General features: G+C 41.8%; 1 pseudogene; it reads left to right on the top strand.

The window, feature by feature from the left end:
- Positions 1-546: 546 nt before the first annotated feature.
- On the top strand, positions 547-664 carry LOC124617339 (annotated as a pseudogene).
- Positions 665-13,476: the final 12,812 nt, after the last annotated feature.

Consider the following 13,476-nt stretch of genomic DNA (forward strand, 5'->3'; position numbering starts at 1 on the left):
TTTTCGCAGAATCCTAGAAGAAACGTTTGTTAATAGACGTTGTGAAAAGAGAAAATATTAAGTGCTCCCTGACATGAAACTCTTTCTTAAAGAAACCATATCGTTGTCCTTGTCTTCATTCCGAATGGTGGCTTGATGCAGGTTTCCACTCTAGTCCATCCTGTGTGAGACCCTTCATCCCTGCATAACTACTGCAACTTAGCTTCAGTTTGCACCTGCTCAGTGTGTTAATCTGTTGTTCCCTCCACAATTTTTTGCTTCTCCCCACACTATTTGCCTCCAATACTGTATTTATGATTCCTTGATGTCAGTCGATCCCTACTTTTAGTAATGTTGTGCCACTAATTTCCTTCCTCTTCAGTTACATTCAGGATCACCTCATTAGTTACAAGATCTACTCATCTAATGTAATAAAATCATGCACCGGATGAAACTCAGGTCAATCGACAGCATTTCAAGGGTTTTTCAGGGATTATTTCAGAGTATTATGTGGTAAGGTACCCGTTTTCTCCGGTGGCCCATTACAGAATGATAATATCTTTCTAAGCCAACGGCCTTGCCGCAGTGGTAACAACGGTTCCCGTCAGATCACCGAAGTTAAGCGCCGTCGGGCTAAGCTAGCACTTGGATGGGTGACCATCCGGTCTGCCGAGCGCTGTTGGCAAGCCGGATCCACTCAGCCCTTGTGAGGTAAACTGAGGAGCTACTTGATTGAGAAGTAGCGGCTCCGGTCTCGGAAACTGACATACGGCCGGGAGAGCGGTGTGCTGACAACATGCCCCTCCATATCCGCATCCAGTGACCCCTGTGGGATGAGGATGAAACGGCGGCCGGTCGGTACCTTTGGGCCTTCATGGCCTGTGCGGGAGGAGATTAGTTTAATATCTTTATAAATTATTAGGTTTGTTATCCAGATTACCTCTCTTTCATAAAAATAACTTAACTCTTTACAACTTGTTTGATTTGTTATTCAAATTCCCTTTTTTTATAAAAATAACTTCAGGAGCAGGGAAGACTGGCTGCCGAGAATGAACCTGAATATGGGAAGAGATAACATTGTTTGTGAACCATTGGTCATTCGGGAAAAGATCATTCTTCCACCATTACATATTAAACTTTGGCTCACGAAAGAGTTTGTTAAAGCTTTAGACAGGAATGTCTGTTGCTCCAAATATGTTTGTCAGTCATTTCCTGGTCTTAGCACAGAAAAGTTAAAAGTAGGAATTTTTGATGGGTCACAAATCCGCAATCTTATAAACATCGGCGATTTCACAAACCACATGACTGAAGCTCAACTGTAAGTATGGACTAGCTTTGTATCAGGTGTCAAAATTTTATTGGGGAATCACAAAGCTGAAGAATATTCCGAAATAGTAGACAAAATGCTACAGAATTTCCAGAACGTGGGAGCTAATATGACTGTAAAATTGTATATTTGCACAGTCGTTCGAATAAATTTTCTGAAAACTTTGGCGATTACAGTGAAGAACAAGGTTAACGGTTTCACTAGGACATCGGGATTATGGAGGAAAGATATCAAGCCCTTTGGGATCGCCATGTGATGGCAGATAACTGTTGGAACTTGCAAAGAGACTGTCTGAACCAAAAACACCGAAGAAAATTCCATACAAAACGTCTTTCATAGTTCTTATTGACATGTTCCTGTTGATATGATTGTTTCTATTATTATTTGTAGTATTTATAGCACTCTGTTGGAAATCATAACCTTAATATAAACGTTTTAAAAATATTCTTCTCTTTCTTATAAATTAATTTCCGGTATAAATGGATTTCCTTTATCTCAAAATGTAGAGTCAGTTCAACAAAAATATTATTATTTTCGTATTCAGGAGACCAAAGTTACCTGACACCGATCAATAAATCTCATGACATAGAATCAGTGTCGCCCTGTGTAATGTTTGCACAAACCTTTAATCCCTTCCCTCATCCCCTTTCCGTCTGAATAGTTGCTCGAGTGAGAAACCTTTGTACGAAATAGTATGTTTTATGATTGCTGTACACAGTATGTTAGACAACTGTAAGGTAGCTTGCACTTTTTTAACTGTATTTTAACAGATATTTCTAAGAAAATGCTATAAATTTTATTCTCAATTCATGTCTTCTATGTATACAATATTTGTATAATGTTTACTTACTTAGAATACTGTCTAACACTGACGTAAAGAATTTCATGTGCATATAAATATGAAACCTTTATGGTGGTTTTTCAATTTTAGCTGTACATAAATGTAGCTCCATGTTATGTCTGGAGTGCGGGTCGATTTCCAATAATAAAATACCAACAGCCGTTATTCTGGTTTTATTTGTTAGGCAACCAGTTTCGACATTACATTATGTCATCTTCAGGCCTATACAGTGAAGGTTAAAAAAAGAGCAATAAGTATACAGTAAAAAGTCAGAGAGTGTTGTCCTACTGGGATCTGCCTTCTTACCTATTTGATCCTTCCCCGTGCCTTCCCTATTTCAGCACTCAAAGCTACCGGTTGTTCTATTGTAATCTTTTCCCCTTTCAGTCCAGCACTGCCAAATGCTCCTTCTGAAACTCTCAGCAAACTCTGTTCCTTCAATTGTTGTTGTTCCCATCGCTTTAATTTTCTACTTTTTTGGAATTTCTGCCTTTTTGTCTCCAGTTCATTACCAGTAAATTATGGTCAGAATCCACATCTGCGTCTGGAACTGTCTTACAATTTAATGGCTGGTTTCGAAATCTCTGTTTTACTCTTATATGACTTATCTGATATCTTTCTGTGCTCCAACGTCTCTTCCAATCATACAATCGTCTTTCGTTACTCACAAACAAAATGTTGGTGAAAATTTAATTATGGTGTATGCAAAATTCTACCAGGCTGGTTCCCCTTCCATTCCTTTGCCCCTATCCACATTCTCATTTTTCTTCTCTTCATTTGGCTGCTACTGATTGCCGGTCACCCATCAAAGTCAAATTTTCTATCTGAATAGTTCTCTTTTTGACATCATATGTTCTTCCAGTGTCTTCATCATCTGCGGGCCGCCACCAGTAGCTGACTGGTCAGCGCCACAGAATGTCAGTCCTAAGGGCTCGGGTCCGATTCTCGGCTGGGTCGGAGATTTTCTCCGCTCAGGGACTGAGTGTTATGTAGTATCAATCATCATTATTTCATCCCCATTTACGCGCAAGTCGCCGAAGTGGCGTCAGATCGAAAGACTTGCACCCGGCGAACGGTTTACCCGACGGGAGGCCCTAGCCACATGACATTTTATTTATCATCTATGGGGAAAGTTGGCTGTGGTGGGTGTTGGCTTCGTGTCTACGATAACGCTTTTACCAGCCTGTTCGTAGTAGCTTACTCGCTTTCCTATTCTTATTGATTATTATGCCTGCTTCTGTATTACTCCTGAGTGAATTTGTTTTGATAACTGTGTAATGACCTGACCAGAAGCCGTGTTCATCTTGCCACTGGCTCTGAACCTACTTCAGACTTTCGATTTCCCTTTTAAAATTCTCTGACCTACCTACTCGATTAAGAGATCAACATTCCACGCTCCGATACGGGGAACGTCAATCTTGTTCTTCCTGATGACGACATCCTCTTGAGTAGTTTCCGCCCGAAAATCCAAATGGGGGACTCTTTTACCTCCAAAACCTTTTACTGGAACGGATGCAATCACCATTAATCCATAAATTACAACTACATGCAGTCGCGAAAAAATTAAAAAAATAAATAAACAAGTTACTGCTGTAGTTTCGCCTTGCTCTTAGCTGTTTGCACTTCCACCACAGAAAGGTTGCGTTGGATAATGTTATAACGGCAGATCAATCAATGATGCAGGCTACCGTGTCTGTAATTATTGAAAGGGCTGCTGTCCCTTTTCAGGGACCACGAATTGTTTGAGCTCTCTTCAGATTCCCCTCCGTTGTGGTTGCACATATGATACTGCTATCTGTATCGTTGAGGCACGCAAGACACGCCATCTCGGTGAGCTCCACGGTTTGTGGAGGGCCCAATGTCATATAATTGATATTCAGGAGTTCAAAATTGAATATATCAACTAATGTCTTGTGACGATATGAGTGGATATTCTGGTAAGGTTAGCGCTGGTACGAGATCACACAAGCGACTTATCTTTTGCGCCCCCCTCCATTCACCCTTTCCCTTCGTACACCTTCAGCTGTGTGAGCTTTCGCTACTAAATCTTGCCAGAGGCAGCCCTCATGCCACTCTCAGCTTGGCGCTCGAGGCGGCCGCTACTAATTGTGATACGTCTCGTACCTTACAGCTGAAGCGCCCCTGGCGCCCCTCCCTGCTTGGCACCCCAAATGGCAGTTTGCGCCGCTTGGGACTTACACCGGCGCTGTCTGCATCTGGCGAAATAAGTAGATCATACACTGACGGAAAAATGAATCACAGTGCCAAGAAGCATTTGTCCGACATAAATGAAAGTTGATGAGCGTGTTTCTACATTTAAAAGGTGATGTCAGTTCTACATTCATGCCAGTCCCATCAGAATGACGCTAGTAGAGCCACTATGCGGATGCAAATGTGGTTTACTATAAATACACGCTGTAACTCTCATGAGCGTTAGTTACTTTTGGGACTGGACGTGGTGAGTTGGTGTTAGTCAGGAACACCCTTAAGGTGACAAAGATGTCATTATCAACATCCCACTGGGTTTTAACGAGGTCTTGTAAGAGAGCTACAAGAAGCTGGATGTTCCTTCTGCGATATTGCAGAAAGACCTGTCAGGAATGTCGCCACAGTACGTGATTGCAGGCAACGGTAATCTCGAGAATATACAGTCGCAAGAAGACCGGGTCCCAGACTACCTCATGGCATTAGCGATGGGGACGACCATCGTATTCGGTGTGGGGCTCCGGCCTGCACCTGCAGTAGCAGTCTGAGCAGCAGTTGGTACCACAGTGACTTAACGAACCGTGACAAATCGGTTACTTCAGGGACAGCTCCGAGCCAGGCAACCTGTAGCATGATTCCCACTGACCCCAAATTACCACCATTTGCGACTCTAGTGGTCTCAAGAGAGAGATCATTGGAGGACAGGTTGGACCTTTGCCATCTTTTCTTAAGAAAGCTTGTCCTGTCTCAGTGTCAATGAAGGCAGTGAATTGGTTAGAAGTATGCCAGTCGAGGGCCTTCAACCTACCTGCTTGGTCTGGGATGAGATTTTGTATGACGGCAGGAGCACTCCCATGGTTATCCCATGCACCCTGACTGCAAATTTGTACATCAGTTGGTGATTCGGTCTGTTGTGCTACCATTCATCGCAGCATTCCGACAGGCTAACGCTCGCCCACATACCGCTGTTGTAAACCAATATGCTCTACAGAACGCCGACATGTTGCCTTGGCTTAGTCGATCACTAGATCTGTCATCAATTGATCATAGACGAGACGTCATCGGACGACAACTGCAGCTCCATCCACACACAGCATTAACCGTCCCTGTATTAACCGACCAAGTGCAACAGATGCAAAAGATGGTAACTCGGGCTAGTGGCAGTCTAACGAGCGACTAATGATAATCTTGGTGAGGCTACCTAAACAAATGCAAGATCTAAATTTACGTCAAAGCCGGAACCGGCGGTCTAGGCTCCGCCCACAGAATAATGTGCTTAGAGTGCACGGAACAAGGACGAAGAACTACCACTAAGGTAGAAGACCACCACCCAACCTACAATCAAAAATATCCCTGGTTGAACTTAAAAATGTAAGAAGCTGAAAACAGCAAAATAGTAATTAGAAGTTTAGGACGGCTAATGATACCCGTCTTCCCCAGGTACTCCACTTCTAACATTCTGCGTGGTGTCTGTTTGTTCTATATCGTGTCTCCCTACCACTTTCGCGCAACGACGCTCTGAGCGTGTTTTTTAGGGAATTGACTAGTTTGAACCTGGGACCTGTTGCTGGTAAGGAGACGTCAGACCACACATGACATGTAGAGTTCAGAAGAGTTCAGTGGGACTAGCGATTATATAACCAAATACTTAATGATTTCAGCGTCAGCTCCACTGCCCTCCCTGTAAAAGAATCTTAATACTAACTAAATTTAGTGGAAGGGGTTCAAGGCTTTCCTATTTTTAGTTAGCTAGTAAAATAACGTCGAAAAAGCAGTTAAGTTTACCATTGGAAATTTTGTTCTACTCACAAAACATTGTTTATAAATTGCACTACTGGTAAAAGGAAATGTTTTAATACAGGATGGTAAAAACCCAACTGCGTTCAACAAAAATGTGAACGAATATTCCCTGAATGGAAGTTCTACAATGGATCGAAGGATGACCTATGCCATATCACATCTATAATCTAGGTTTAAATTTTCACAAAAGAGAAAACTATCAAAATGGTCTACAGTGACCCTCAATTATCTTTAATTACTTATCTAACATGTCGTAAATTACAGTGGCTGATGTGGCTTCTCAATAACTATATAACAGAAAAATCATCGCGTTTCAGATTTTTACTCCAAGTGGTAAATCTGAACACCAGGAGCTTTAATTGACGATCGACACTAGTATTACGCAAAAAAGGGGTGTAACAGATGAGACTTCTGCAGTTCTGAGTGAAGCTTTATGCGCTGCTATGCGGCATCGCGTGCGTTCATTACCTTGTCGGTGTTCGTCAGGGGGTGGCGGCCAGCACAGCTCCGCTCACCTCGCCGTCTCGGAAGAAACTCTCTCCTAACTTCTCCTTACTACAATTTATCGAAGTTGGTTCAAAAAAACTATCTGGCTTTGTTTTCATCTGACCAATCAGGGTCTCAATGTTAACCTTAAGCTCCACCTACAAAAATTCTGTCAATCCAATGAGAAACGTTATACTTTTCGTGGTGGGGCAATGTTTTTAAAGTTTGCAACGTAAGAGAGTCGCTAAAAAGTCTCACGCTAAAACTTGCAGCTGGTGTGGTCCTTTTTGTGTTATCGTAAGATCTATACTGTTCTTCTGGAGGGCTCTAGCTTTTAACATGGGCTGGGGGGTGGTCATGACGTAACAGAGGCGCGAAAAAGTCTCACGCTAAGGCTCTAGCTTTTAACATGGGCTGGGGGTGGTCCTAACGGTTAGTTGGCGACGTGGATGTCCGTCCCTTATCGTAGGGCCTTCTAACTTAACACGGTTCTGCTCGCGGCTTTTTTTCTCGTTTCTCCCCTGGGAACTGCGTCTGTCTCACGGTGGGAAGGTATGACATGCATTTAGGCATTCTTGTGTTAGTCTGTGGTATTCCATTTGCTCAATCGTTACTCGTATTACTTTGATTAATTTAATGTCACTATTTATTCGGAGCTATGTGACATACTACTGGATTTGCTTATCATGTCAGGGTTTTCATGGAAGGTGTTGGATTTGCCTGACACTTTACACCAGGGCCGGCCAGAAATTCTGCACGCGTGCGGTGCTCCTGCACATGTGCAACTTCCGGGTCACAGCGTGCACGCCGCAGCGGTCAGCGTTCATGTAGTGCATGTTTCTACGCACAGGTGTCGCTTTATTCACTTGCTGGGATACTCTGTACCGGTGCATTCTAGTGCTCTTTCCACAGCCTGCAAGCCAACCATGGGAAGTTATTTCGCGTATTAAACATTTGAAATACTGTCACAGTCTACTCATTGAGACGTCTACTTTTATGTTAACAGTTTAACCAAGTAAGACAAGTAATACAGTTAACAACCGTGGGTTTTTATTAAGGCAGCTTGACTGACGGCACGTAAATACGCGTAATGTTTTTGATCAAGTATTTAAGAAAGAGAGCTCTTAGCGACTTCCAACGAACCTTATTCATGATTTCAAATAACATTAAGCTAATGCAAGGTTTCCTATAACTAATTCTCGGTGCCCTCAGTTACACCCACATAAGTTCTGTCTCACTGACCTCTGATCAGAATGATAACCGCAGACCTCTCGATGATCACCTATTATTTCAATACCATTATTGCTATATCTCTCATCAGTTACGTCTGAAATCTGCATAATAACCGACAATTAGATGAATGTTATGCTTTATCGACTTCAGTTGAGCGTAGCCCTTCACACATTAAAGAAAAACCCTAAATGTAAGTATACATTGGAACAATCGGTTTAATGACCAACTTTCCTGATAATAATGTAACATGGAGCAGAATGAGGCAATAATGCACAGTTAGTAAACAATAATTTTTAATTACGAATGGGATAAATTCAAACACGTTTATCACTGGTCATGAGAAATGATAACCGAGTTGATGTGTCTCATCCATTTTCTTAAGGACATTTCATTTTGCTTGCTGTTCTTTACTGTTGAGTACACTACACTCGTCTCTGTGATATGTATTGTAGTGTCTTACAATTGAAAACTTACGCTGGCCGCCTATTATTCGGCGGCACAGCAAACATTGTGAGTTTTCACCAACGGCTACAAAAAAGAATTGCAGTTCCCTGTCATTTTTAAACGACTGAGAACGTAGATCTCCCGTCCTTTGCTTTTTCACAGTACCTGCCATTTCTCAGTACTTCTCTGTTAAGGTTACGGTTACCAGGGGTAAACGAGACTGGGTATGTTGCGCTCTTGCTTGTACCACATAAACAGGGAAGTGAAGCCTCCGCCGTTCATTTAGGACACATGTCTAATAACAGATGTCTCTGTCGCTCGCTGTCGCACACGTGCGCACATGTGCAGCACTTCCGCACGTCTGCACACTGTGCAGCGTTTGGCCGGCCCTGCCTTACACACTCTCTGCTTTTCGCCTCGGTGACACTACGAGAAGCAACACGTGCCCAAATCACTGGAGAATCGCGAGATTTGTCAATGGTGGAGGTTTCTCTACGGAAATGGCAATGCACTCAACTTAAACACGCTGTGGTTTCGACGAGGTCATGCACCATAGTAACACTGCCCTTCGATCCGGCAGTCCATACACGCCGCCAGCGATCCCGACGTGTTGTCGCCTTGTGCGGGCCTCGCTGCTCCTGCGTCCCCAACCGAACTCCCTACTCACACCACACGGAAGAAGAACGAGATCGCCCCAAAGCTGGGGCAGCAGAACTACATATCGATAAGCGCCGCTGCTGCCACTAGCGGACAGGCAACGCTTACGAAACCGAGTGGCGCCAGTGAACCCGAGAAGAAGACAAACAACGCAACCATGCCAACTAAACGATACTGTCTGGCAGAAACCTACACACGGCACCAACATGATCCGGAGTACGGCTCATGAATCTGCAGCAAGAATGAGCTCAATAGGGAGAGACTGCCGAAGTGTAAATGATTTCTAGCGAGCATTTTTGCCAGCCTACTGACCGCAAGTCACACAAGATTTGGTACCACATAGCGTTATACGAGCAACCACGACACAAATCAACTAACGTTGTCAGTAAGACGCATAAATCTCACAGTTGAATAATAATTATTGTGACTGAAGTAATTTCCGAAGCTCTGTCCAGGAACATAACAACAGACGTCATAAAACGTCCAGTAATGAGGAGAGGTGTAATCGCAGTTATTATATCAATTAAATTAATTACAGGTAATATTATATCTCAAAGGTAATATTGTATCTCAGATGGTACTGGCGCAAAATTTCATAAGCACAATTCTGGAAGATCAAATCTGCAAAATACATCGCACAACAACAATTACGCAAATAACAATCATCACAGTCACAGTAATTAACATCATATTTCACAATAGCAAAATCTGGAAAAGTAAGCCCAGTGCGACAAAGAGAAATAATAGAAGTCACGTCACCAAATCTACGAGATAATCAATGTTGAGGAAGCAATAAAGCACAATGGCTCGCCCATCCAGCACCAGACAATGCTGTGGATCACACAAAACACGCCTCTACCGAAACTTTGAATTTTATGTGTTTAGAAGACATTAGAGACATATTCATAGTAGAGACTGATGACACGCAAAACTCTGTAGTAGATCCAATAATAGATATTTCAACAGGCAACACTGTTCTTTCCACTGTCCTTGATTCATGTAGCCCTACTTCTGTGGTCAGTGATACTGCACTCCACAAATTTATGACAACAGCAGATTGCCTCACTTAATCCTAACCTATAAGATTAGAAGCAGATTTTCTCAACAAATATAAAGCCGTTTTGAATTTCAGAGACGCCGAAGTACGAATGGAAGTGAAAGATAGGGCACTTTTCAATTACATTTCTATACTCGATCTCGAAACAAGAAGAAGAAATAAATTATGTGTTTTAGTAGATAATGCATCGCAGTTTTCATCAGAAAAAAAAATATGGCTCTGAGCACTATGGGACTCAACATCTTAGGTCATAAGTCCCCTAGAACTTGGAACTACTTAAACCTAACTAACCTAAGGACATCACACACACCCATGCCCGAGGCAGGATTCGAACCTGCGACCGTAGCAGTCCCGCGGTTCCGAACTGCAGCGCCAGAACCGCTAGACCACCGCGGCCGGCTTTCATCAGAGTTCTTTCGTAATGACCCAAGTTGTGCACATACTTTTTTCAATGAAATGGATCAGGAAATCAATATACTGGGTCTCATTAAGAAAAAAATGAGTAGAGGAAAATGCTACTGCGCCGCATGCCAGAGTGACCCCCGTCACTAGGTAGGCAACTTTTGACAAGACTCAGGCGACTTTTGTCACACAACAAACTACATTTATCACGCAACAAATGGAGCTATTTGTTGCTACGACATGTGCGCAAAAGGAACTGCTGTGAACTGCGAAATTTCATCCAGAATCCGAATAAGAACAAATAACTTCTAACAAAAACCAGTTCTGAAAGACTACACATGTTATCAGCAATATGTAGTTTGCTTGAGAAGTACTTTTTGGCTTTATAAAGTCATGATAATACAGACACATTTGAAATTTTCTACCACTCTTGATGAGACAGACAGGCTATTAAGATGGTAAATGTGTTTCCTGGAAAGAAGGGCAATAGGTGTTTTGATGTTAGATGTTTTTCAGGGTCTATTGGAAAGTAGTGAAATTCTGTTTACTGAAGTTAAATATTTACAATTATAGCTACAAGTTGTTGTTTATGTGGAAATAAGTGGACGAAGACAGAGCAGGGAATTGTTATTTGAAGTGTATATTGAGACTAAGCGAGTATGAGTAATGTTGTTATAGGCTAATGAGATTTGCACTATGTGATCAAAAGTATACGGTCACCGCCAAAAAATACGTTTTTCATATTAGGTGCATTGAGATGCCACCTACTGACAGGTACTCTATATCAGCGACCTCAGTTGTCATTAGACAGTGCAGACTTGGCCGCTCTGCAGAGCTCACGAACTTCGAATGTAGTCAGGTGATTGGATGCCACTTATGTCGTACGTCTGTACGCGAGATTTCCACACTTTTAAACATCCCTAAGTCCACTGCTTCCGATGTGTTAGTGAAGTGGAAACGTGACGGGACACGTACAGCACAAAAGCGTACAGGCCGATCTCGTCTGCTGACTGACAGAGACCGCCGACAGTTGAAGAGGGTCGTAATGCTAATAAGCAGACATCTATCCAGATCATCACACAGGAATTCCAAACCGCATCAGGATCCCCTGCAGGTACTATGATAGTAAGACGGGAGGTGAGAAAACTTGGATTTCATGGTCGAGAGGCTGCTCATAAGCCACACATCACGCCGGTAAATGCCAAACGACGCCTCGCTTGGCGTAAGGAGCGTCAACATTGGACGATTGAACAGTGGAAAATCATTGTGTATAGTGACGAAACTAAAAGAAGAAATATACCTAGATAGGATGCTAATTACTGATCATATTAGGTATAATAAAAGACTGACGTTTAACTGACTGCCTAAAGTATACTTGGCTGTGAACCTTGGTTACTACCTAATCCCTGTTTCTCCTAATTATATATTTGTGTTCCCCTTATCTGCGTATCTAACCACTATGCTCATGTATTTATTTCTTGCATGTGACCACTTTCCTCATGGGTTTCTTTCTACCTTACTCCCTATACTTTTTTGTATTTTGCTGATGAACATGCGTACATACTTATGTAAGTAGATTTAGATTTTTCTGCAGGTCAATGTGTACACACATAATAGTTATTGTGCCAATTACTGTACACTGTTTCACAATATGTACTGGTATTTTGTTTCTGCAATTCATTACTGTAAAACCATGAAGCCATTTTTTTCTTGCTTTTTTACAGACATAGAAATCCGCTGTTACCATTACACTGCGCGTGCTGTCCATACGTTAACTGTGTAAAATCTTATTACTCCTGTGTTAATATACAAAACTGTATTTTGTAAATGTGACAAATTGTACTGATTGACTAGTCACCACAAATGATTGAGGTTTGACAGGACAGAAGAAATACGTTTACTGATTATATTCTGAAATGTTCTATTATAAATGTTGGTGTACTTCATCGATACAAGCTGCAACTGACTTTTATAAGGAACTCTTCGATACCACAAAATGACCTTGAAGGAATCAATGGCTCTACAGTCTGCTTCAAGAAAATTACTGCTACGTGTTTTACTGTTTGTGCATGTGTGGAATTGTCAGCTGAGAACTGTACCTAGTATCAGTGAGTCTGCTTCCACATAACTTCCCAGAACAGTGGCATTATTGCAACGAGCTAGAGAAAGTTTTGTCGTTTGTGAAAGGACGCTCTTCTAACTACATTCATCTTGCAAATTACTGCTGCCATATGTGACGGTGACTCAGAAATGTAGGACTTGTGTGATATATACACTCTCTAACCTACTTCAAGTGTAGATCACCAATACTGCTAACTACAATACCAAATGTCACATATAAACTTTCAAAATAACCCTGTGCAGAACTTTTACATAGAAATCATGAAACATGATAACCACCTGTGGTGAATTCAACTGATACCATCTTCCACATATTCTTGAATTTTGTGAATATTTTTTACGTATATGTAATTAGTCCATATTCGTGTAGAGCTGTTTTTCTCTTTGTATTTGTAACATATTTTCTATGTTCCTATCACAATATTTGGAATTTAGTATTTGTCCCATTCATCTCTCAAGTGATCCTCGCACAAAGCTCTACTCGGGGAAGGTTGAGGTTGTGTAAGGGGGGGGGGGGGGGACTCATTTCGATTTTTATAGGTTATCTACATCGACGTAAGCGAGACAGGAAGTTCAGATACTGTTAAACAATCTTAGGTCTTGTTGTGGCACATTCTTTACTTCCGTGCAATCTGATACATCCTTAATTGAAAGAAGGTAGGAGGATGGACGTGTTCAGTAGTACTATGTTGACTTGTTACTGTATCTGTTAGATGAAGAACGATTTATTCTAGAGGACAGCAGGGATGAATATGATGTATATATTGAAAGGCGAAAAGAAAATAAATTTTGGATATATAATTTTTTTTTCTGAAGAGAAGGAGTTTGACTGTAGACTGCAGCATGCAGCACTGTCCAGCTAATTTGTCGGAATGATTATTGTCAGCTAGTTAACTATGTTCACTTGCTCAGAGCAGAGAGAAA

Source organism: Schistocerca americana, chromosome 5, assembly GCF_021461395.2.
Source record: "Schistocerca americana isolate TAMUIC-IGC-003095 chromosome 5, iqSchAmer2.1, whole genome shotgun sequence".
In the NCBI taxonomy this organism is placed as follows: Eukaryota; Metazoa; Arthropoda; class Insecta; order Orthoptera; family Acrididae; genus Schistocerca; species Schistocerca americana.